The sequence below is a fragment of the Mytilus californianus genome, unplaced genomic scaffold (genome assembly GCF_021869535.1).
Source record: "Mytilus californianus isolate M0D057914Y unplaced genomic scaffold, xbMytCali1.0.p SCAF_4, whole genome shotgun sequence".
Classification (NCBI taxonomy): domain Eukaryota; kingdom Metazoa; phylum Mollusca; class Bivalvia; order Mytilida; family Mytilidae; genus Mytilus; species Mytilus californianus.
In genome coordinates this window covers 68,592,155-68,618,232 of record NW_026262690.1, presented here as the reverse complement: position 1 = coordinate 68,618,232, position 26,078 = coordinate 68,592,155, and the positions used below count along the sequence as shown (strand labels likewise).

Here is a 26,078-nt window from a genome sequence, read left to right as displayed (position 1 = left end):
ACAAAGTTGATCAATCTCTGCTAGACTCAGCTCAATCTCAAACTGGTGACATTTCCTTTAATCTATGACCTCTTGTGCAATTAATATTTCTGTCCGTTTTTTTTTTTTAATTAAACCGGTGTCCGATTTTAGTTCAAGTAATTGGAATTATTAACTTCATAAGTACAAAAGTAAATAATATTAATAAAACTTGTACTATCATAGTTATAATCAATTCAAATAATGATAATAATGATAAGAACTGAATGTGCCGATACTAGTATTTCTATCTTATAGCTATCAGCAAAAATTAGAGATTTTGCAATGCTTTGGAGATCGAGAAAAATCAATTCCCCTAAATAGTGGTTTTGGTGATTATAATATCTGAAGACAAAATATAGCCATGCCGGAAGAATTTTCTGAAAAAATATTTTAAACGTAAAAATAAGAAGATGTGGTATGATTGCTAATGAGACCACTCTCCACCAGAGACCAACTGACATATAAGTTAACAACTATATCTTAAGCGGCACATTTATCTTCTTTGGATGAGATGTAAAATTTTGTTTGGTTTATTAGTCGTCCAAGCTTACTCCCCACTTTCCCCATTGATCAACATTTAAACGATAAATATTTGGGAGAACAAATTAGTCTAATGATAAACGTAGTTCAGTGTCCAAAAATATACATACAACTTTATCATGAGAAACATTTGGTTCAATGTTTTCTTTGTTAGAAGCAACCTTTTATCAAGATAACCATGATAGGAAACGAAAACCTTGTATGATCATTCAATCAAGTAATGTTTTATTTACTTCGATAGTTTTACGAACGCCACCATCTTTTGGATAATATCACTCACAAATGATTGATATATGTAATTTGCTGTAGTAACAATCCGTCCTCTTTTCCTCTATTGTGAACTGCCGAATGCAACTTTTCACGGGTTATTAAATTATATGATTAATACTAGAAGAGCAGGAACTTTTCACTCTTTTTAAGCATCTGAGTTTACCCTAGTTTCATTTTAAAAGGGTTAATGTTGTTTATGCTTTAGTAGTTGTATGATGTGCCTTTTAATTTGTGAATATATTTGTATGTGTTGTTTCTTCTGGAAACAATCCTTTCTATCCATTGTCTTGCAAAACAGTTTTTTTTTCATTTCAAATTTTCACGTAAGGGAAATTACATGTACAGATGATTTATAACTGGTCATGTATTATGGTTCGACGCAAGACATTTACCATTTTACTATTGCATGATGACTAATCATTTGACATGTCAATTATACACTATATCAATCCCCTGATATGATACTTTTAAAAAAGTAAAATGTTCAAATGTAAATTTAAATCAAATAGATTACAATACAACCATGTGTTTTGCAGGCTCAAGTCAAGCACGATTGTTTCTCTACAAAATATGTTTGAAAGGAGATTAGCATGGATCACGATTGATCAATTATAACATTAGCATGGATCAAGAATTATCATTAAGAACGATCTGTACAAAAAGAGCACTTTATCATTACTGTTCATTTATGAATATTGACATTGACTTTAAGTATACTGGCCCTGGAAACAGAAGCTCAGTAACCGATATCATAGTCCATTATGTGAACATGGTGCAAGATTGTTTGTGTTGTGTCGCTTTCCCGCCAATCTGCTTAAGATGGTCCTTCAAAACATTAGTTGAATTCTAAGAGAATGAAAATTTTCATTGATCCAATGCTTCTGTGTCATAATAATTTAAAGATTTAGTCCTTAGAAAAGGTGTAGAATAACGCTCAAAATGTGAACGGAATATTGCAAATAAGTCTCTTCTTGAGTCATCTTGGAATTTCTACACACTTGGTGAGCTATGACGAATCATCATACAACATGGGGTACAACTGAAATCTTGTTCTGACCATTAAAACCTGAAAAAATAAATCAAAACAGCAGCAGTATATCGACAAAATACACACATTTTCAAATCAAGAGGTTGGAACGTGGGTTTTTCTCACATTACCAAATATAAATATTTATACAAAACCTAGAATTATACTCTGCCACAAAATGTCTGCTTATTCTTCTTAGACTCTCTGAACGGTAATGCAGACGAAATACTGACGTCACAAATGTTATTGATTCACTGGGCCACATGACCTTTCCGAAGTTTGATTTTCTGAAATCGCAGACCTACCTATATAGAAACTGTATCAAGAATGGTAACTCGAATACCAACTGCGTCTGCAACTTCACAAAGTTTTAGGATTAGTATTAGGATAGATTGAATTAAGTTAAATGTTCAAATGTAAATTGAAATCAAATAGATTACAATACAACTATGTTTTTTGCAGTTCAAGTCAAGCACGAATGTTTCTCTACAAAAGATGTTTGAAAGGAGACACGCAACTCGCTTGCGTTTTGTTTTTTGTTGTTTTTTTTTTTGGGGGGGGGGGGGGGGAGGTGTGTTACAGTTCAGCAAAAAACGATGAATACATGAAGTAAAAAATAAAGTGCAAACAAAAACAAAGGTGATTCCTCAGTTCAGGAAATCAGTGAATAGAAATCTTAATTCAAAACTTTTGATATGTGCATTAACAAAAAGCACAAAAAGGTCATTCACAATGCTGATAAAAGACATACATAAGTCACTTTTCACTTAAATTTATTGAACATTAATAGAAGTACATTCATCTGTACTAAGATCCTGTTGCAGTATATGGTCATTATCAGACGTATTAGGTAGTATATCAACTGCCTTATAACCGTTTCTTAGATTATGTTTTGATTTTTCGTACGACGATTTCATGTCAACACACTTCGTCAGCATTTTTTCAGCAACATCACTGTATTCGCTTATAACGTCTTTCGAATGACATATTTGATTTATTTCCACCGATTTGCTAGCGTCAGGATGCAGTTCATCATTCCGTATGCTAAATGCAGGATCTTTGAGATTCTCTACTGATACCACAACTACCTCTTTTGTTGGAATTCTCCAGTTGTTTGAGATCAATGTAAAAACTCCTGCCAGGAGAAATAAAATACCTGGAACATATAAAAACAATATGTAATAAATTTGTCATTTACGAAATGTATTTTATATGAAGTTAATGACTCTTCATTATCTTTCAATATAATTCATACTGCCCGTGTGATAAAAATGTTTCTCTGCTAGATTTTATTTTTCTGAAAGACAACACATGACTGATACAGATTCCGCAATATAAAGAAAAAAATACTTGATATATTGTACACTGATGGTAAATTTAATGTAAGGCGTAAATTTGGTTTTCAAGAAGCAGCATTGTATCGTTGCGATTGTATACTTTTTAAACGTCCGAACGCACCAGCAAGTCATTATAATTATAAACCTGGTATCTCTTTGATGAGCTTTTTTTATACTCACTTAAATTAAATTTATATGTATTCTACTTTTTAAAAAGCAAAAGAAAAATAAATTATAGTCAATGAAAAGTACAAATATGTTTACAGGAAAACCAGTACGTACTGGTAATGAACTGTAAAGGAACAGTGTTGCGAATGTGTGTTAACATCCAAAATTTTTTTTTTTTACTACTTTATCTATTTCAATGTGATCGAATAAGAGTTGTTAAAACAGATATACGTTGATACATATGCACATTTGTATCGGTTAACACGTTCTCAAATTACTCTTTGAATTTTCATTCTTCCCAAACAAGAACATGGATTTTTCTTTCCAATTGACAAATAGATTTCCGTTTTAGTTATGTAAGATAACAATGGCGTTACATAATTCGTTTTTTTTGGTGTATGCTGCATTGAAAGTTGAGATTTGAAAGAACAAAGTTCCGAAATTTTTATAATTTCTGATTTCCAAAATTATAAAAACGTTGTAAAGCCATTATATTTATTAGTGTAATTGCTAATGCGATGAAGGCCCATAGATTATGTACGGTAATAGTGAAAATCGACACTGTTTCCGTCGAAAACCCCAGTTAAAAGCTTTTAGATGAACCTAGGACTATTTCAAATCAATACTACCGAAATATTTTAGGCAACAACGTATAAATTCTGAAGACTTTTTGTACATTTGTTTTGTAAATGATGAATTCAAAAAACGTTTTTCACAGATTTTCCTTGAATTCATTTCAAATATGTATTTCTTTTAAGAACTTTTATTCAATAATATATCAGGAAATAAGAGGAAGAGATTTTTTTTAATTTACGTTGAATACAACATGATTGAATTGTAAATCTTTAAAAATATTTGCAACATCGCCCGTTTACTATCAGCGCAGTTAATTATTGAATCATTATGTCTATATACAATTGTTAATATATCATATGACAACGCCATGACTAAATAAGAAAAAGACAAACAGACAAACAACAGTACACAAAACACAACATAGAAAACCAAAGACCGAACAACACGAACCCAGCCAAAATTTGGGTGTGATCTCAGGTGCTCCGGAAGGGTACGCAGATCCTGCTCCACATGTGGCACCCGTCCTGTTGCTCATATTAGTACAAACCTGGTGATAAGTCTAATTCGGTATGTCACATTCGGGGAAAAGGGGAAGGGATTGTAGCTACGACAATCGGAACATATCCGTTGTCATCTTTGAAACGGATATTCCATAACGGTTAACCAACTCGTGATGGCGTCCGTAAAATTTACGAAGGGAAGATTTCAATTTCACCACTTGGAACTCTTGGTTTAATAACTTCTCTGTGAGCAGCAACCCTCTATCAAGAAAATCATGATAGGAAATACAAGCCCTGGAATATCGTATCAACTGGGTGATATAAACTCCGTATGCAGGCGCCTCTGGAATGGTGCTATATAGAAATGTAAATTGTTCACAGTTCATATTCGGCGTCATATTTTTCTCTAATAAAACAAGCATACCTCTCCCCTTACCAAATATATCTTAAACATTTCTTCATATGAACAAAGACAATATTTAAAACAAAATAAGAAAATAAACTCAATGTCTGCACTAACCCCTAATTTAACACAACGACATTTATTCTTTCAAATACCTTGTCATCATATATTATATATTATTCAGGTCTCAGACAGGGTATATAATGTGACATCCCATGGCTCAGGAAATATAAACCCACGGCCGGGAATGTCACATTATTTACCCGGCTGAAACCAGAAGTACGGATTATCCCTTCCTTAATGTATTTTCTAGTACCCATATTTTGTTGAACATTCAGCATGCAGTATAGATATTAAGAACATCTGTCTATTTTGTGTCCTTTGCTTAATCAAAATGCACATTTTTTTCTGCTTTGCAAATATATTTTACTACGTTGGAAATGCATATGCAATGAAATATTTAGCTTTCATCGTCATTGTTTGTAACTAGGTAGTTTTTTATGCTTTTCGGCCAACACAAATATTGATAAATCAAACCTGATATTTTGCTGCCTATGTGAAAGATTTTATAATTTGCAGTTACAGTAATCGTCTCGTGTATGCAATACTTTATAAAAAAAAATACTTTTAGTCGTTTATTTAGTATTAGGTGAGAAAATACTGTATTTATAAATTCTTTGTTTAAGTTTTTCGGAAGTGTGCTACACAAATAAATCAAATATTAAAAATTAGATTCGTTGTTTCCCCCCTTTTTACAAACTGCTGGCTGGCGGTATTGTCTGAAAGAGATCAAACAAATTTAAACATTAAACTGGTTTATTTAACAGTGTTTCAATTATCTTGCATTACCATGTTAAAATTTACGAATTCCAATACTGATCAAGCTTTTATATTTTCAAAAATCTTTGATACAATTAACCAAAACATTCCCAGAATGGATGGGAAAAGAACATGTATAATACAGTATAACTATTTTTTACAAATTGTAGTCACTTACCACACAATATAAAACTATCTTCGTATGTACCACCATGGTCAACAATAAATCCTTAAAAAATAAGTCTCTTTGAATTGCTGAGAAAAATTTATAGATCGTGGTATTAAAATGATGAAAGTTTGATATATAGAAACTATCATTACAACTAAAACATTAATTATATGACAAAAGAAAACCACATACACATGTCACGAGTTCAAATGAGAGCGTTTTACAGAGAATGTTCGTTTAAATGAAAGAAAATACTCGTTAAAATAAACGTTAAGAACAAATAAGCTTAATAATTGTCCGGCCGCCGTGCAAGTTTCGGTGTTTAAGAAAAGTATTACTGCATTACTAACCTGCAATAGGAGGCCCTATGATATATCCAACTCCACCAATGAAATACATTGTTCCTATACCACTGGACACCTTGGATACACCAATCAGTTCCATGCATAGTGGGTTTATCATTGATGTCAAACCACCAGAATAGAGACCAAAGAGTAGGGCGAAAATTGTTTGACCTTGGAATGTACCGGAATATAAAGGAAATAGTATTGTCAACAACCCTACGATTCCGTTAAATCCAAAATTAAGCATAACAGGGTCTAGACCATTATGTCCAACTGAAAGCCCTGTTATGATTCTACCGAAGACGGAACTAATTCCTATGTATGTTATTAGTAAGGCCGCATTTTCTTTGCTGGAGCCTTGCAAAACTGCATAATTTGTTAAGTGCAAAAGCAAAATGGAGACAGAACATTCCAAAGAAGATACTGAAAGCTGCAAAACATAAATGATTTATCTGATAAAATGTCAAAATGTAGGAGATTCTTTAAGGTGTATGATATATTGTTATTGCTCTTTGAAGTCATCATGTCCATGTCACGTTTCCTTTTCAGGTCATTCTTGTGTTTATTTTCAAGGTCGGAGGGTCGCATTAATGTTCCAATTACGATCTGATTACCGGAGAGAGCACCTATTAGAGAAAACAACACAAGCGACATAAGTATCTACTTTATACATTAAATGTTACTTAACAATGGTATTTGTACGTATGAAGCGTCAACTACATGTTATTTATACCTTTCAAGTGTCATTTCAACATACATTGTACGTATGAAAGTGAAATTTTTTAATTTGGATTGTCTTTCTTTTCCCAAAATCATTTTTAGACTGTTAAACAGGTGAAAACTTATGTATTACGAACTTAATCACTGACTTTGCATACGTAAGATAGTAAGTCGGTGATTGTTTGACAGATTTAAATTTGTTTGACAGTAAGCTAAAAAATACGATTTTTATAGATAAAATGAAATATATCAGTATCTTTTAATTTAAAGTTGACATATTTGATACATTTTTTCCAAATTGATTTTTTAAGTTTTCGGTGAAGACGACATTTGTATTTTTACAATTTCAGTTGTTACGTTAATGTGCAATGTTATTTGTCAACCGATGAACATTTATTTTGATTACTAAAGGATCTTTGTAGAGTCCCCCGTCATCAATTTCAATCTTTTTAAATGCGTTGCAGCACATACTACAGGAAATCGAACAAACTTAGAAGTTTTTGCAAGGAAATAAATCAAGATTTTATAATTATAAGGAGTCAAAACAGATAAAAGAAAATGTAGCTGATGGCTGTAAAATTATTATTTATTTTGCTTTCTGAAAGTTTATTTTCTTTCGTGCAGAAAGAGCAAGAGCCATTACAACATATGAAAAGTAAATTTGCAGAAATGTCAGTCATACACTGGTACACGATTTCATATTACATTCATTATTTTTATAGTCTTAGAGTAAAGCCATTTTCAATTAATATTTTATAGTGCGTCTTTTCTGTTTGTAATGTTATACTGCTGTATCAGGTTTAGGGGGAAGGTTGGCGCCTGTTAAAACGTTCAAACCCGCTGCATATATTATATGCACCTGTCCTAAGTCAGGAATCTAAGTCAGGAACAGTGCTTGTCGTTTGTTGGTATGTTTGATAAATGTTTCTCGTTTCTCGTTTTGTAAAATAGATGAGACCGTTGGTTTTCCTGTTTGAATTGTGATACAATGGTCATTTTTAGCCCTTTATAGCTTGCTGTTCGGTGTGAGCTAAGGCTCCGTGTTAAAGGACGTATTTTGACATATAATTGTTAACTTTTTATACATTGTGACTTGGAGAGTTGTTTCATTAGCACTCTTTCCACATCTTCTTATTTATTAGCCATTAGTGTTGTTGTCTCTTGGACACATTCCTCGTTTCCATTCTTTGTTCTATAATCTAACTTTTTATAAGTTATTCGATAATTTTGAGATGCCCCGCTTCCTCTAAGGTATTGTTGACACATTTATGAACAATTAAACAGTAGAACGATGTATATCTTTTTAAACAATAATAGGAATTTTAAAGTCAATGGACAATACTAATTGAACAAGTTTATAATCTAAACCAACCCATTTGTGAACTTTGAGAAAACAATTCAAACAGATACAACCTCTAATTACATAAACTAAGATTTATTTCAGTATCTAAACATATTCAATAGCAAGTATATTTATTAACTGTAAACGTCTTTAATCAAATCAGCTCTTCTCTTAGCCAGGGCAGCACACAGCTCAACAATAGATGACATTTCCCATCTCGGGTGTCTGTAAAGCGCACCAATTACCCTAAATGTCTTTAGTTCCTTTATAACGTGTTCGACATACACCCTTCTTTTTCTGTGTAATAGGTTAAACTTCCGTTTTCTCTTCTGTTCAAGGTTGGTCTTCGAACGATATCCGTCGATTTAAAAGGAGTTACAAGAGGTGGTGCATTTGGGTAGATACTGTCAGCCAGTATAAAACAGTGTGCTGGGAAATCATTTTCCAGTCCTGGACCAATCTGCCGGATTTGCTGATAGCAGAAGGCATCGTTATTGTGGCCAAGAAATCCGGAATGGACATAGCATATATTTTTTTGGTTATCAATAACTATCTGAAAAAGTAGAAAACAAAATATCTAGATATATATATGTGAAAAAGACAGAGAGGCGAAGAACTAAGATTTCCATTTTCAATTTCATCAAAATGCATTTTTGCAAATTACTAGTATTTTAATTTCATACTTTAAATTCTTTAATCGATTTTATATTCACAATTTTCATGTTGACGGATTCAAAAATGTAAGTGTGTGCGTGTGTATCAATCAACAATACGACAGCAAGACAACATCACAAGAGCGATAAAAATCAACCAAAGATGTTTATATAGGTCTTCGACTGGTGAAAAGTCTACAAATGTATCATGCTCTCAAAACTGTCGATTAAAGAACGCTTTATGTTACGAAAATCAATATTTGGATTCTAAAACTAATGATACACAAATTTCGGCGATACGCTGTTCAATTTTTATTTCTCTGAACATATGAGATCATATAGTTCAATAAACTCAACATTGAAAGATATGGCAATCTTGATCTTAATTTTACAAATAATACAATTCATGCGCCTCGATCGTCGATAACAATAAGATATATTAACTTAACTTTGCCTATAAAAACTAAATATTAAAAGGAATTTAACTAAAAACGAAAAAATACACAATTATAATGTTAAGTTCAATATCAATATGAATTTTGCCGCGTAATTTGAAACAAAGGTGTACATGTAACGTTCTGTGTAGGGGTGTCCTCTTCGCGGTCCGCGTTTGTGATGTTTAATTTAATATTAATGGATAATTTATAATTATCTTCGGATGCAAATTAAATCATCTGACGAATAAAGAAAAATGTCATTAATAGATCGAAAGTTAAGTACAAAACTTCCTCAACTTCATCACTTGAATATTTAAAAAGACAAAAATCACAGGAGCATGTTGAGTACCGCCCCCCCTTTTTTATTTTGTGTGTTTTTTTTCAACAATAGGAATAGCGGAGCAACCTAAAAAAAAATTCAATCACATAAAAGTGAGTTGGAACACTTTAAATAATCGAAAATAAGTAAAAATTAAGTAAATAATGAAAATATATTTCAAATTAAAAATAAACACAGAAAATGAAAATGGGAAGTGTCCTCTCAACAAGCGCCTGTGTTTAAAATATCAAATATTTATCCGTCGCTCGAAAACAATATTTAAGGTAAACATATTTTTGTGTGTCCATACATCCCGATCAATCGAAAACATGTTAAAATTTACAAAAGAGTACCTGAGTATGGATGCAATGGAATTTTCTATGGCCACTATAGAACTCTTCTTGTGGTTCTGTAGAAGGAATCCAAATCTCGTGGGATGTACCATCAATGGCTCCAATAACATTCGGCATTTCTGGCCAATTACCCCTCATTTGGTTCCATTGGATAACACTTGGCCATGTAATTTGTGGATCCAATATTTCCCAAAGAATCATCCACATTTTGTTTACGGTTTTACCAACAGCGGAAACGCTCACACCAAAAGTCAATGATAAAACGGTATATGTGGGGTATTGCCGTAACCACATCAATGTCATTAAAAGTCTATTTCTCAAACTGATAAAACTGTTCCCATAACGAAAATTTCTTACTCTCGGAGAAATAATAGTTAATAAATTTTCAAACGTTTCCACAGTTTCCCCAGAAACAATCCAAAATTCAAAAGGTCTGTCTGATAAAATTCTGTACGGATCGTTAGTAGATAGCGGTAGTGAAACCTCGTGTTCTAAAATCCTATTTCTGATTGAAAAATTATAAAACGGTAACGGCATCTTTAGACTTCTGAGATATGTTATAAGAATGTTCAAAATCATAAAAAAAGATGAATCATTTTCCGACTGAAAAGGTGGTACTGGAGGAGGTGGCAATAACATCATTCTGTACTGCAGGTACAGTAAGCAAATAAAAACGACCTGATCTCTCTCGTTCATTTTTAAGGATTTGAATTTCAAAATACATATAGATGAACATGTGTAAATTAGTGAAGGCCAAAGAAATTCTACATGCAAACCTATGCTATACATCTATAGGTTTGTCCGTATTAAAAAAAAAAACTCGAAAAAAATTAACAAAATATCTTACAATATTTTTTTTAATAATCTATTATATTTGCGCATTGAAACCATATATATGGGGAATAATTCAATTATCATTTACTTAAACCTAGTTTGTTTTACCTTTGACCCGAACCATGCACGGACGATTTTTTTTTTTTTCTATACTGACCAATGATGGACCTTTGCGACAATATTACCTATTTTCCACGTGTCGGTTTGACCATTTTGTTTCGAATCCACTAAGAGCATGGCTACTCCGACCAGAAAATCCCACACTGAAGTGAGCTTCATAGAACAACTTATAATCTTAAGAGCCTACACCAAAACCAGATGTAATTGCAGTTTGGTGTTAGAGGAGGTGAAGAGGCAGCGTGACAAACTGCCGCAAGCTGCTATGGAGTTGTACGGGTGCAAACAAGGCCAAAAACTATGACGGACCAAGTAAGGAAGCTTACAAAAGATGGGATGACAATTTGCAATCCGGAGTTAAAGAGGCTAGTCGAGGAGGTTAGGGCTATGGACAGCCGATATTCCCAAAAGTCCGATCCAGCGTCAAAAAGGGCAAACTTGAAAAGGGTATGTTAACAACTTAAGTGTATTTTTCATTTGAATTTATCCATACATATTTCAAATTTCAAATCAAATTGCGTGAAAATATTATAACCGTATTTGGTGTATGTTTAATTTCTCGAAAATTAAGCCACACTTCAAAATTTTATTACTACTTACACCAGAATGTCGTTAAATGTAATTGGATACCCTGCATTTGTCATGATTTCCCATAAACTATGGTAAAATTGCTGAAAGACCCCCCTCCTTAATTATAGAAATCTATCATTTATATAAAAATTATATCTTGGGGTGTAAATTAGATACACATACTCGGGAATATTTTAACAAATGTAAATAATTTTAAATGATTAATTATAATTGCTTCATCAGTAGCATAACAACCCCGATATAATAAGCAACATTACAATATGAAAGAGTTAAAATTCAAAAAAAGTTTTTTCACTTGAAATACCGTAAATTCAAAGAAATGGAAATTTTCTGCTATATGAAATTTATAGTATAAAGATATTTTTTAGCACATCCAGCCTTTTAAATATGTCCATTGGCAAATATCCCATGCATATTCAGGACAAAAACAAATTAACATTATTTAAATACAAGTTATTACTTTAAATTAATATAATAGATTTTGCCGTGAAGCTTTTTCCAGAAATAAAAGTATAGGGATTCTAGAAGCTTACTGGAAATTAGAGTATGGAGAATACAAACCAAAAAAAAAAAATGTTACATTGTACAACATGACTCCCGGCAAGAGATTGTTTTTTTTAATTTTAGTGGCGGTGACAATTACTAAATCAAAGTACTGAAGTACTGAACATCGGATGACCGCAGGTTCTTGTGGATGGTCAAAAGCACATGTCACAGAAATAGATCACATCTCTATACCTGAAACTGAGGTTAATTTACAGAGATATATTTTTTTCTGATACAAGTTCGTGCATGGATGATGAATAAATGACAGGAAATTCAACCGCACCGTTATAACTATTACATTGTAGTGATACAAATCAGTATACCTGGGACTATTATACTAATATAATAATAGTCCCAGAGTATACACTGGTTTGTTGTTATATATTATATTAATATTACGGTTGCATGTATATATAATTTTCATCTATTTGTATATCATTCTATTCTACTATTCTAATTATAGTGCAGTGCAAGTGCATGGTGGACATTCTTCTGTAAACAAATCGATTTTCTATAAGATTGGATATGCGAAGCCATTCATATTTTCCCGCAAAACAATAACAGAGTTTTCGGTCCTTGCCGGGAGTGTCGCAAAACGTTCTTGAGATATTCTTCCGTAAGCTTTAACACAATTTTTCGGTACGTGTGCATAGATATCATCAATGATTTTTTACTTTTATATATATAAGTAACGACAACACATTTTCGTATTATTAATTTGTGTTTTAATAAAAATATGTATAGGAGTATCCATTGAAAAAATGAATTTGAAACAAGCGATAAGTAATGTTATTTTGCACTAAATAATGACCGCGGATCTATAATTTTTATAGATCGGTTGAAAACCCAAAACTAATTTGCATAATGGAAATTTAGGCGATAGCAATACATCGAAATGACCTCACGGTCATCGCGATGTAATTATATATTCTGGCGCAATTGTAACTGGAAAAAATGATTTTAACAAAGACAGAATAAATGAAATTATGCATTTAAATTTTCAAAAGTAATACGCCTGCTCAGTCCAACAAAAAATGATCGATTTAAATATTCAACAAATAAATTGACTTTTAGCCATCCCCTCCTCCTGTTCATCATTATCTGAAACGTTCTTAAAAGAGCAGTATGTGCGCCAATCCTAATTTTGGGGTGTTCGGTTTATAAACGGAAATAATAATAAGAGTATGAACGAAAAAATATATATAAGTGCATAACTTCATGGTCACGTGTGATAAAAAATTGTAATTGGAGATTGTTTACCACCGTGCACTAAATTCACGTGTTCGGCTTCTATTCTCCGTTCTGAGGCAAACCTTGATTTCGTAAATTAAAACAAGTTTTCATGACAATATCTCTTTATTAGCACCAAGAAATCATGCGTCCGCTATTTTTAATTGATATTTATATACGAAATGCATAATAATTTAAGGTTGATAAAAGGCATTGTTTTTCATCTTCTGAAAATAACAGTAGATACTATCACACAAGCCTTAAATTGTTCTGCGGGGCTATAAACTTTCGAGACTGATATGGAATTGGTACTTTAACTAATAGTATCTCGATTGGATAAATCCGATAATCCACTTGTAACGATGCAATAATCTATATTTATCAATTTGATATAACAGATTATCAATTTGTTATAACAGATTATCAATTTGTTATAACAGATTATCAATTTGATATAACAAATTATCAATTTGATATAACAAATTATCAATTTGATATAACAAATTAACAATTTGAAACAACAAATTATCAAATTATCAATTCAATATAACAAATTAAACATTTGATATTACAAATGAGAAAATCAATGGCCTTAATTTTATAGATGAAACGAAAAACAAAATGAATATGAAGAGGCTGCAATTGACGAAAAACGCTCAAGCTAAAGGTTGCTGAATGACTTCGGACATGCAAGTTAAGAATAAGTCGGTTTTGAATAAGTTTCCAGCTTTTTTAAAACTGCGCTGGGACTTTGACTGCCAAGCCCCAAATGATTAGATTTTTTTTAATTGAATAAGAAATAAGCCTAACACAATAACTTATGGACTTGCTTTCTTTGAGTCTATCGCTAAAATGCACTTGAGAAGACTATTTGTATATCAAATTATTAATTTGTTATTTCAAATTGTTAATTTGTTATATCAAATAATCAATTTGTTATTTTAAATTAATAATTTGATAAATTAAATGAATGAATTGTTATATCAAATTATCGTAATTTATTTAATCAAATTGATAATCTGTCATATCAAATAATTAATTTTTATATCAAATTATTAATTTGTTATATCAAATTATTAATTTGTTATATCAAATTATTAATTTGTTGTATGAAATTATTAATTTGTTGTATTAAATTATTAATTTGTTATATTGTTATATCAAATTATTAATTTGTTATATCAAATTAAATAAAGTAAATTAGCATGGCCCTAAAAGGCTTCCGTACTAAAAGGCTTCCGTAAATAATGAATTTAAAAAAAATGAAAACCTTCAATTTGACATCTAAATCAATAAATAAAAAAACAACAGGTGAACAGCAAATTTCTATCCGGTCATCATAACATTTGATACATTATATATCCTTCACAATGAAATTTAAAGATTTAAGTTGACCAATCGGAATTGTCTATCAAACACTCAATGAATCGATTACTCCGCTCAGAGTTTTATACTTCATCACATTTAGAACAAAAGAAAAGGTGATCATCAAACATATCAACAATTTATTACATCAATCTTAATTTGGGTTTTTCATTTAATATATTTTTATTTGTTAAAATATATCATATATTTATTTTTCTTTTTGTACTTGCAGCTCAACGCCAGTAAAGAGGTGGAGCGTGAAGTTGCAAATATAGTTGCAAGGATAAGCACGCCATTGGAACAAGATGACGCTCAAGAAGACCAGGTTGAAGAACCGCAAGAATCGCAAGAAGAACCTCAAGAACCGTCTGGCGTAGCAAACAGATTTCAAGCGATCCCTGTTGCCGATGATGAGGATGAGGAGGAAGCAGTTCAACCACCCCCAAAGAAAAAGGGTGCCATGGAAATGGCTAGGGACACATACCAAGCGTACCAAGACCACCTTGACAGACTTAGACCTCTAGAAAACAAAATGGAAAGGTGTATGGACAAATACCTATCTTCTTAATAAATGTTCTAAATTTTTATAAATGTTCTATATTATTTTACAGGAGTATATTGATATAAAAAAATGCTTATTCACCTTTATTATGCCTTATTCCGTCATTGTTATCTTTAGTTTGTTTTAATTTTAAATGTTAAAGTGATAAACGGGTTTAAAAAATAATCTATATGCGTCGTGCTCGTCTGTCTGTCTTTTGTTTGAATAGATATGACTGATTGTGCGGTCATCAATTTAAATTTTCAAATACAATTTTATTTTAACCAAAGACTAAAATTTGCATTTGCTAAAAAGAATGAATAAATTTTGTCGAACTGAAATTGATTTATACAAGAACTGCTCGGGTGTTTCTTTTTGTGTTTTCTTGTGTTTTTTAAACAAAGCAAGACTAATAAATGTCTGACTTGCTGGTGTCGATATTTTAGGTAATCTGATACTTTATTGTGTCTTCATTTTACCTAGGATCTGTAGATATAAAAAAGATGTGGTGTGATTGCCAATGAGACAACTCTTCACAGGAGGCCAAATGACACAGAAATTTTAAAAAATGGTCACAGTAGAGCCTTCAACAATGAGCAACGCCCATACCGCATAGTTAGCTATAAAAGTCCCAAAAATGACAAATGTAAAACGTTTTACAATTCAAACGAAAAAACTAACGTCCTAATTAATGTACAAAAAAAAATGAACGAAAAACAAATATGTAACACGGCACCAAACGACAACCACTGAATTACAGGATCTTGACTTGGGACAGGCACATATGTACGTAATGTGGCGGGGTTAAACATGTTAGCGGAGTCCCAACCCTCCCCTAACCTGGAACAGTGGTGTAATAGTACAACATAAGAACGAACTGTAAAAATCAGTTGAAAAAGGTTTATCTGTAGATATTCGGTCTCAACAGTATTTCATGTACCTTGCGGGAACCAGCAAATATATTTGCTCTTCTCTTTATTTCATAGCAACGTTATGTTAAATATTTATATATGGCGTTTAAAACCAAGACGCAAAGATATGCTTGTTAATTAAACTATATTGATTTGTATGGGAATTGTGCCTAATTAGCTATAAAACATTTTGTTGATTGATATAGATCGTTACTCATCTAGTGTTAACTAGTTATATAAGTCCCTGACCTGTGAAGTTTAGCTGTAGTAGACTTTATTATATTTGTTTGTCTGTCTGTATGGTGGTCTTGTCTGTCTGTCTTAAGATCTTGCCTGTCTGTCTGTCTTAATGTTTTGTCTGTCTGTCTGTCTGTCTGTCTGTCTTTTCTGTCTGTCTGTCTGTCTGTCTTTTCTGTCTGTCTGTCCGTCTGTCTGTCTGTCTGTCTGTCTGTCTGTCTGGTGTTTTGGTTTTATTTCTCTGTCTGGTGGTCCTGACTGTCTTTCTGTCTGTCTGTCTGTTTTGTGGTCCTGTCTGTCTGTCTGGTGGTCTTGTTTGTGTGTCTCTCTGGTGGTCTTTTCTGTCTGTCTGTCTGTCTGTCTATCTGTTTGGTGGTCTGGTCTGGTTGTCTTGTCTGTTTGTTTGGTGGTCTTGTCTTGTCTGTCTGTGTCTGTCTGGTGGTCTTGTCTGTCTGTCTGTCTCGTGTTCTTGTCTGTCTGTCTGTCTATCTGGTGTGTCTGTCTATCTGGTGTGTCTGTCTGTCTGGTGGTCTTGTCTGTCTGTGTGTTTTGTGGTCTTGTCTGTCTGGCTGGTGGTCTTGTGTGTCTGTCTGTCTGTCTATCTGGTGGTCTTGTCTGGCTGGCTGTCTGTCTGGTGGTCTTGTCTGGCTGGCTGTCTGTCTGATTGTCTTGTCTGTCTGTGTTTTTCTGGTGGTCTTGTTTGTGTGTCTGTCTGGTGGTCTGTCTGGTGGTCTTGTTTGTGTGACTGTCTGGTTGTCTTGTCTGTCTGTCTGTCTGATGGTCTTGTCGGTCTGGTGGTCTTATCTGTCTGTATGTCTGTCTTTCTGGTGGTCTATCTGGTGGTATTGTCTGGCTGGCAAATGTCCATGACAAAATCAAGATCAAGTTCGAGTTTGTTTGGGTCTTATGAGTTTGACCGTGCAATTCTCTTATATGCTGGATACTATCCACGCTAGCCTGTGTCCACACTTGTTTCATTCGATATTTCGTAAACGTATTTGCAAGAAGTTCTTCCCAAAAAATAACTTCGTTATTTATGTGTTCAACCTTACTGTGGATACTCGTTTAAAGAGATGTTTGATACAATATGGCAAGGAGATAGCAACTCAGATGTTCCGTTAATTTTCTTTCTAATGTTAAGATCATAGAAGGAACGAACCATCTTTTTATGTTTTTTAAATATTTGGTGCGGAGGGGCATTTTATTTCGCACAGACAATTTAATGAAGTATATATGAAGCAATAAAGAATCAAACTTTTAAAAAATCCTTTGTTCAACCACAAAAGATGAATGGTCGATGTCTAACAGTATTAACAATCAGATAACTAACTACCAGGGGGAATAATGTTGATTTTAAGCAACTATTGTTTACCGTATGGCCTTCATCACGGAGCTTTAGTCCAGACTCAGGGCTTAATTTCAGATTGCCTTAATTATGTACTGACGACTATAAACAAACAAGAACTATCTTGAAATAAGATATACGACATATTTATATGTTGGCGTTAAGTTTTGTATCAACCATAAATATTTATCATTTGATTTTCTATAATTTCACACATGTTGATTCTGATTTGACTATAAGGTATATCTGAAGGTTTTTTTCGGAGAAAAAAAACCTTCAAAATACTAGTTATGATAACTATACGTCAAACACAACTTTAAATTAGAGATACAACCTATTTTGGTGTGAATATCGTGGATGGACGGTCAACAAAGTGAGATGATATTTGTATTTTGAGATTTTTTATTTCAATTATAATAGTATAATTATAATGTGCTTTGACTTAATTATTAACCCTTGGCATTTTAAACAAAGTATAACAGATGTATAGCAGTGTCTCCAGTTATTGAATCCTAAACTGGATATCAGCTCTTTATACCTTCCTTTGCTTCCATTAATTACGATTATTTTTCTTGAGATTTAATGGTCAATAATTTTAAGTTACTAGAATCACTAAATACAAAAAAAATCATTTTTCCCTACAACAATGTTGTCTTAATTCAAATATCATAATTAGATTAAGAAAAAATATGAAGATAATGGCGAAATTATAGCTGAATGCATTTTAATATGTCATTTTTTTCGGAAAAAGGGAGACAATTCAATCTCAAATATAGTCTTAATTGTGATTTCTCACGTATACTTTATGTATGACGTTAGTAAAGTCAGATGTCGAGAATTCTCTAATACGAGAAACGCCCCCTGAAGTCCATACTGATTTAGTAATGCTTGTAATAAAGGACCTGCAACAAACATGCCAATTCCTGCACCGCTTACTACAACAGCCAATGCTAGTCCTCGTTTAAGATGGAAGAAATATCCAATCACTACAAGTGGAGGCGTTGCACACAAACCTAAACCTGTCCCTGAAAAAGTGGATGTTTTTAAGTGACAAAAACTACATATAATATTAGAGGAACAAATTTTCTGATTTTTCAAGAAAGCACGTCGCTCAAACTGAAACAGATATAATTTAGATTGTACCGATAATTCTCGCATTTGTCAGTTTCTACTTGCATGTACAAACTTTATTCGCGTTTATTTGCAAATGCACTTTCTATACACTTTTGAATGTCAAATTCTCCCAAAGGAGAAAATTGTATAATTCTGCGACTTCACAAATTTTTTACTATGTACTTAGATGAAATGACGTATCCAATTTCATATGACCGTTGGGTAGTAAGCAAATTTTACCCTCCCGACTTCTTTTGTATTCCGTGTACGTAATAATTACTGATAAGTAACAATTTACGTATTCTTTCTTATACAGTTCTAAAGTTATCAAAGTTGTTTCTTTTGCCTGGCCAGTCCCAGTTTAAACTAGGGCGATGAAGAGTCATTCATGCAAGATTATGATCGATCTGTAAAACTAATATGTTTTTGTTCTTCGAAAACTTGGATATCTTTTACCACATGCCATGAATTATTAAATTATTTTTTACAAACAATCAGTTGCTTCATGCGTTATCCATAACTAAGTCATATAAGTCATATGAAGATTTACTTTACTTTGACTGCTAGATCCCATTTATTGTCACGTTACCCAATGTTTGGTTTTTGTTTCTGTGGCTCCCTCAGTTTTGTCAATATAACGAAATTACATGTATAAATAGCTGTCATACAAGTAGGAAGTTTAGCTAGCTAGGTCTAAACCACCATTTTCTTTTAAAATGTCTGTACCAAGCCAGGAATATGACGGTTGTTTTCCATTCGTTCCGTTGGTTTATATAGTCAAGGAAGTAAGGTTTTATGGACTTCCTGCTTTTCGAGTTTACATTAAAGTTTGTTATTTTTGTTAATACCTTTTTTTCCCTATTATAAGATAGTTATCGTAAACATCTGTTTGATGTTTGTGTTCCTGTACTCTTTTTAATCCTAACTAATGGAACAACAAAATTTACATGAAAAAATTTACAAGTTCAAAATTTTGAAATGATTAGGAATTCAGATTCAACAAGTTAAGTCCTCTAATATATATCAATAAGGTTGTAAAGTCAGAGCTACTAGTAATAATTCCAATATCAAAATTGAACGTTTGTGCAGAAATGGACACATAACAATGTATAAGGTAAAATGTTGTCATACAATTAATCAGTGACAGGAATCAGGCAGGCAGTTAACAGAAAGAAGGAAAAAAATATAAAAATGATGTCTTTCCTAAGTGCATTCAATTTTCATATCATTTCCTAGTCCGAGATTGCTCTGACCCAAAAAGACCAAAAAAGGTTACAGATAAAGGCAACAGTAGTTTACCGCTGTTCGAAATTCATAAATCGATTGAGAAAAAAACAAATCCGGGTTACAAACTAAAACTGAGGGAAACACATCAAATATAAGAGGAGAACTACGACACAACAGAAACACAACATTAAAATGTAACACACACAGAAACAAACTATAATATAACAGTGGCCATTTTCCTGACTTGGTACAGGACATTTAAAGAAAAAAATGGTGGGTTGAACCTGGAACAGACGTCAGAGCATATTGTACTTATCATTTCCATGGTTTTTACATATTCACTTAATCGAGATGTACTCAATACTATCTTAAATTTCTAGATCATTTCATAAAACGCAATTATCAAATTGGAATCGAAAACATAATTCAAAATATACAAAATATACTTTTTCATGGTTTTAAACGGTGGCATGAACTTGCCCAATCCTAACACGTAAGAAATGATATTTAACCAAAAAAGTAAATGCTTTCTAAACTAAACATAAATGTTATTATATATAATTTTTAGAACTACAACCTATTTTCGTATAATTTGTATACCTGCTATAATTCCATAGGTTATTAGTATGTAATTCAAATTGTGATAGGCGAAAAAGCTTGAGACAAATCCAATGAACATTACAATGCCTCCAACTATCATCGTTATTCGACAACTATAAATATTTATGAGCATACTGGCTAATGGTCCTGAAATAGATAACAGTGCGTCTACGTATAAAAAATATATATTAAGAGTAACTTAGCTCAATTTATGTTAATAAATATATTGTTAAAACGGAAACGTACAAATTGGAAACACTTATTGAAGATATTTGGTATGGCAGAAGCTACTATTTATAAGTTTTAAGTTCAAACATTTTATTTGCAAAAACAAAGCAAAACAGGATAAAAAAGTTAATCAAATTTGGGACAATTTATATATATATATATATACATGCAGTATACTACATAACATTCTATAGCATGCAAATATTTCCCTTCAATTTTGATATATACAATGAGAAAACAAATATTTGAATCAGCACAAGCAACCCAATGACCACAAGGTGGATCATAAACAATCGTTGATTTTAAATAGATCGTCGTTTAGAAAAACTTATAGATTAAAAATTTCACCATTCCAGGCCCTTCAATTTTCCACATAATTAATATAACCAATAATTAACAAGTTCCGGGTCGAATCCGATACCGATACCAATATTATATGCCACATGGAGTTTCCGGTTGTAGTATGTATGTCTGTTATGTATCTTCTTCCTTTAATAGAAGCACCACCATGGGTTATTGTGTTAAGAAGGACATTTAATACACAGTTTCCCAGCCTAGCCGTGACGGGTCTTACTACCAAAAAGTTAACCTTCCCCCAAAACAATACGTACAATGCAATAAAACAAACGAACATACACTCATCTGATTCGCTTATCATCAAATATGAAAAATGAAAAATATAAAAACAAGTAAGAAAACCAGTATGGGTTCAAACTAAAAGATTTTGAAAGCAGAGAAAACTGTGCACCTTATAATCAGCATGACTTTATCATATGACAATACGAATATTAAAAACCCGTGCTAAAAATTAGGCGTAGGTACTTTTATTCAGCCACGGACCCGCGGGTGTGTTCTAGTATACAGCTAACGCAAATTTGAAAATCTAACATTGTTCGTCTAAATTTGAGACGAATTATATATATATGGTGTTAGTCCTGTATAACCACCTGTTATCCGATGGAGAATGTCTGTCATAAAGTTGTCACATATTTAGACGTGTATATATATATACATGCACTATACTACATTATATTCTATAGCATGCAAATATTTCCCTTCAATTTTGATACATACCATGAGAAAACAAATATTGGAATCCTCACAAGCAGAAACAATCATTGATTTTTAATATATCGCCGTGGAGAAAAGTTGCTGAGCATCTAAGCTGGGTCTATACAATGATAAGCCTTCTAGGTCCAAAGCAAAAATGCATATGGACAATAAAATCTTTAAAATATGACAAATTTGTCAGTTCACATTTAAATTACGAAAGTAATTCTATTTAACGTATGGATAAATTAAAATTATTCTGTGATTGTCGCTTAGTTGGACGGATATAAGAATTACTGGTTAAGGACTCTATTAAAAGGTGAGATACTATCACCATCATTTCTCAAGGGATAAACAGTAGTAGTTTGTATTGAATTGTATTAAACTGCAATGGAAGCTTTGAGCATTTTGATTTTAAATGTTATAAAACAACTTGTTACCGGTGTTCTTTAAGATTTCACAACAAATTTATTTGTAAAAAACCTCGGTATTAGATAATTTTCGGTAGTTTAGTCGCATTAACAGTTCTACAGTTATCCTAGACTTTACTGGCACATTCAAATATAAGTCTTATAATGAATAAGTATTTTCCCTCAACTTGACTTGTTACGACAATATTTCAAATTACGCAAGAAATATAAATGTCTAGATATACTTGATATAATATTATCAATATGAATAAACCATTTCCTGTTGCTACTAAAGGTTACGCATAAGTGTCTATGAGTAGTATTTACTATACGGCATATCGGTTCCGTTGAATGTATATGTTAAAAAGAATGGCGAACGTAGATACAAGTATCTTGTCTTGGGAAGGGATAAATCCTACTTTGTAAAGAATCACTCTGATTCAAAAAAAAATTCTCTGAAACTGACATTATCAGGATGCTTGATTTCTTGATTGACAACATATTTGTTACGTTTGGAGGATGTGTTTTTCAACAGACTGTCGGAATTCCTATGGAAACCAATTGTGCCCCTCTTCTTGCCGACTTGTTTCTTTATTATTGTGAGGCTGACTTCATATAAGAACTTCTTAGGAAGAAAGATAAGAAGTTATTTATATCCTTTAACTTGATGTTCCGCTATATAGATAATGTTCTCTCACTAAATAATACAAAATTTGGTGACTATGTTGAACGAATCTATCCCATCGAACTAGAGATAAAGGATACTACAAATACAGTTAAGTCTGCCTCATATCTTGACTTAAATCTAGAAATTGACAATGATGGTCGGTTGAAAACAAAACTTTACGACAAAAGAGATGATTACAGCTTCCCAATTGTAAACTTTCCATTTCTATGTAGCAACATTCCAGCAGCGCCTGCATACGGAGTATATATCTCCCAGTTGATACGATATTCCCGGGCTTGTATTTCCTATCATGATTTCCTTGATAGAGGATTGCTGCTCACAAGGAAGCTATTAAACCAAGAGTTCCAAATGTTGAAGTTGAAATCATCCCTTCGTAAATTTTACGGACGCCATCACGAGTTGGTTGACCGTTACGGAATATCCGTTTCACAGATGATATCGGATATGTTCCTTATGTCGTAACTACAATACCCTTCCCTTTTCACGAATGTGACCTACCGAATTAGACTATTTACCGGATTTGTAATAACATAAGCAACACGACGGGTGCCACATGTGGAGCAGGATCTGCTTACCCTTCCGGAGCACCTGAGATCACCCCCAGTTTTTGGTGGTGTTCGTGTTGCTTAGTCTTGAGTTTTCTATGTTGTGTCATCTGTACTATTATTTGTCTGTTTGTCTTTTTATTTTTGGCCATGGCGTTGTCAGTTTGTTTTCGATCTATGAGTTTGACTGTCCCTCTGGTATCTTTCGTCCCTCTTTTAGGTCTGGAATTTTTGAACGAATGATCGAACCAATCGATAATGTCCTTCAAACCAGAAAAAAATATGCTTTTTGCAAATTTAGAAATGTCTTAACATTAAAACTTGATGTAGCAAATTCTATATAAAATAAGCACTAATGGTTAATCATTAAGTACCTATGAGAGAGAGGAGACTTGTAAATATAGAACCAATCAGTGCTGTGTGTGCATTGTCTTCCTCAAACCTCTGGAGTAGAGCCACATGGAAAACCCCAGCCCCGTAGATAAGTAATCCGTTTATGATACCAGCAACACATGCTGCTACCATAATCACCCACGCCCATCCTTGATCTAAATCTTTATTCTTCTCTACGTTGTATTTTGAATTCATTACAGCTACAACAATAAGAGAAAAGAATCATTTATAGACAAATGCTAATAAAAGGATGATGTGTAAGTATAGGGTTAAGAGAGAAGAATTGTAGAGATGTAGATATATATATAGAATCAAGACCAATACCAGGTTTGACCCTGCGTCTTTACATACAATTGATCGAGGTAACATGTATTTTGAAGCATAACTGATCACTCCTGTTCATTATAGACAGTCACAAATGAGGCAAAAAATGTCCTTGTACAATGAGTGTTGTAAAATTTCAAGCTATCGGCAAACAGGAAGTGGCTGCATGGTAGATGTAACAACTGATTACTCGTCACAACTGAACATAGTCCAGCTGAATACCAATATTAAATCGTTCCCTTCAATTGGAGCTAAGAAAACTTTAACGGAATTTTGCTAGAACAATTAGTGTAAAATTTCAAACTATCGGCAAACAGGAAGTGAATGCACGGCTGATGTAAGAATTGCTTACTCTCTACAACTCAACATTATGAAAGAGAGGCGAAAGATACCAGAGGGACATTCAAACTTCAGAAGCTTCAGACAAAATACTATACCTTTCCCTTGATAGAAGCCAAGAAAAAATTGACGAAAATTTTCATTTCACAATGTATTATAAAAATTTTTAAATGATTGGCAAACACGAAGTGACTGCACAGCCGATGTAAAAGTTGCTTACTCGCTACAACTCTTTATTATGAAGCTGCAGACCAAAAATTAAATAATTCCCTTTGAAAGGAGCCAAGAAAACTTTGACAGAAATGTTCCTTGTACAATGAGTGTTGTAAAATTTCAAATTATCGGCACGCAGGAAGTGAATGCACAGCTGGTGTAAAAACAGCTTACTCGCTACAACTAAACATTATAAAGCTGCAGACCAAAATTACACCATTCCCCTTGATAGAAGCCAAAGCAAAATTTCATTGTACAATGTATGTTGTAAAAATTCCTTACTCGTCTTACAACTCAATGTTATGAAGCTGCAGATTAAATATTAAATCATGTTTTTCTATAGGAGCTAATAAAGTTTTGACGGAAATTGTCCAAGTACAATGAGTGTTGTAAAATTTCAAAATATTGCCAAACAGGAAGTGAATGAACGGCTAATGTAAAAATACTTACTCGCTACAACTCAACATTATGAAATTGCAGACCACATATTAAACCATTAAACATTGACAGAAGCCATGAAAAATGTGATGAAAGTTTTACTTGTACTAGTTTCAGAAAGTGGCTTCAGAGCAAGTAAAAAGTGCTTACTCGCTACAACTCAACATTAGGAAGCTGCAGACCAAATATCAAATCAGTCCCTTCCATAGAAGCCAGGAAAACTTTGATAACAATCAAAGTTTTCTATCCAAGGTCTATCGGACGAACGGACGGAGTCGAGCGGTAACTAGACCTGCTTTCGCCATCGACGAAAGCAGGTAAAAACTATGATGCCAATAGTTGGGTGCAATTAATGACACGTGTTTTTGGAATAGCTGTGATCAAGCAAAAATCTATAGTTTGTTAAAATATATCACCGTAATCATTGCCATAGAAATCTGTGAATAGTTGTTAAGTTGTTATGACTGTCTTGTTGAGGGGATAACTTCTAGCAAGCATCAATTAAGGCTTTAGTCCATTAGTTTGTTTTTTACAGATGAGAGTTCGTTATAGCTTGATAGTTCAAAATTATTTCATCGTAATCATTGCCATAGAAATATGCGAACAGTTGTAAAGTTGTTATGACTGTCTTGTTAAAAGGATAAGTTCTAGAGAGCATCAATTAAGACTTTGGTCTATTTGTTTGGATTTTTTTTAAAGATGAAAGTTCGTTGTAGCTTGATAGTTCAAAATTACGCTTTTGGTAAAAATATCGTCATGCATATTCGATTTTTAACCTTTGAGAAATGTATGTAT

The 26,078-nt window shown here is 32.8% G+C and overlaps 1 pseudogene; it reads right to left on the bottom strand.

Moving 5' to 3' along the window:
* Nucleotides 1-1,850: 1,850 nt before the first annotated feature.
* Nucleotides 1,851-24,164, bottom strand: LOC127737048 (monocarboxylate transporter 12-like; annotated as a pseudogene).
* Between the last annotated feature and the right edge of the window lie 1,914 nt (nucleotides 24,165-26,078).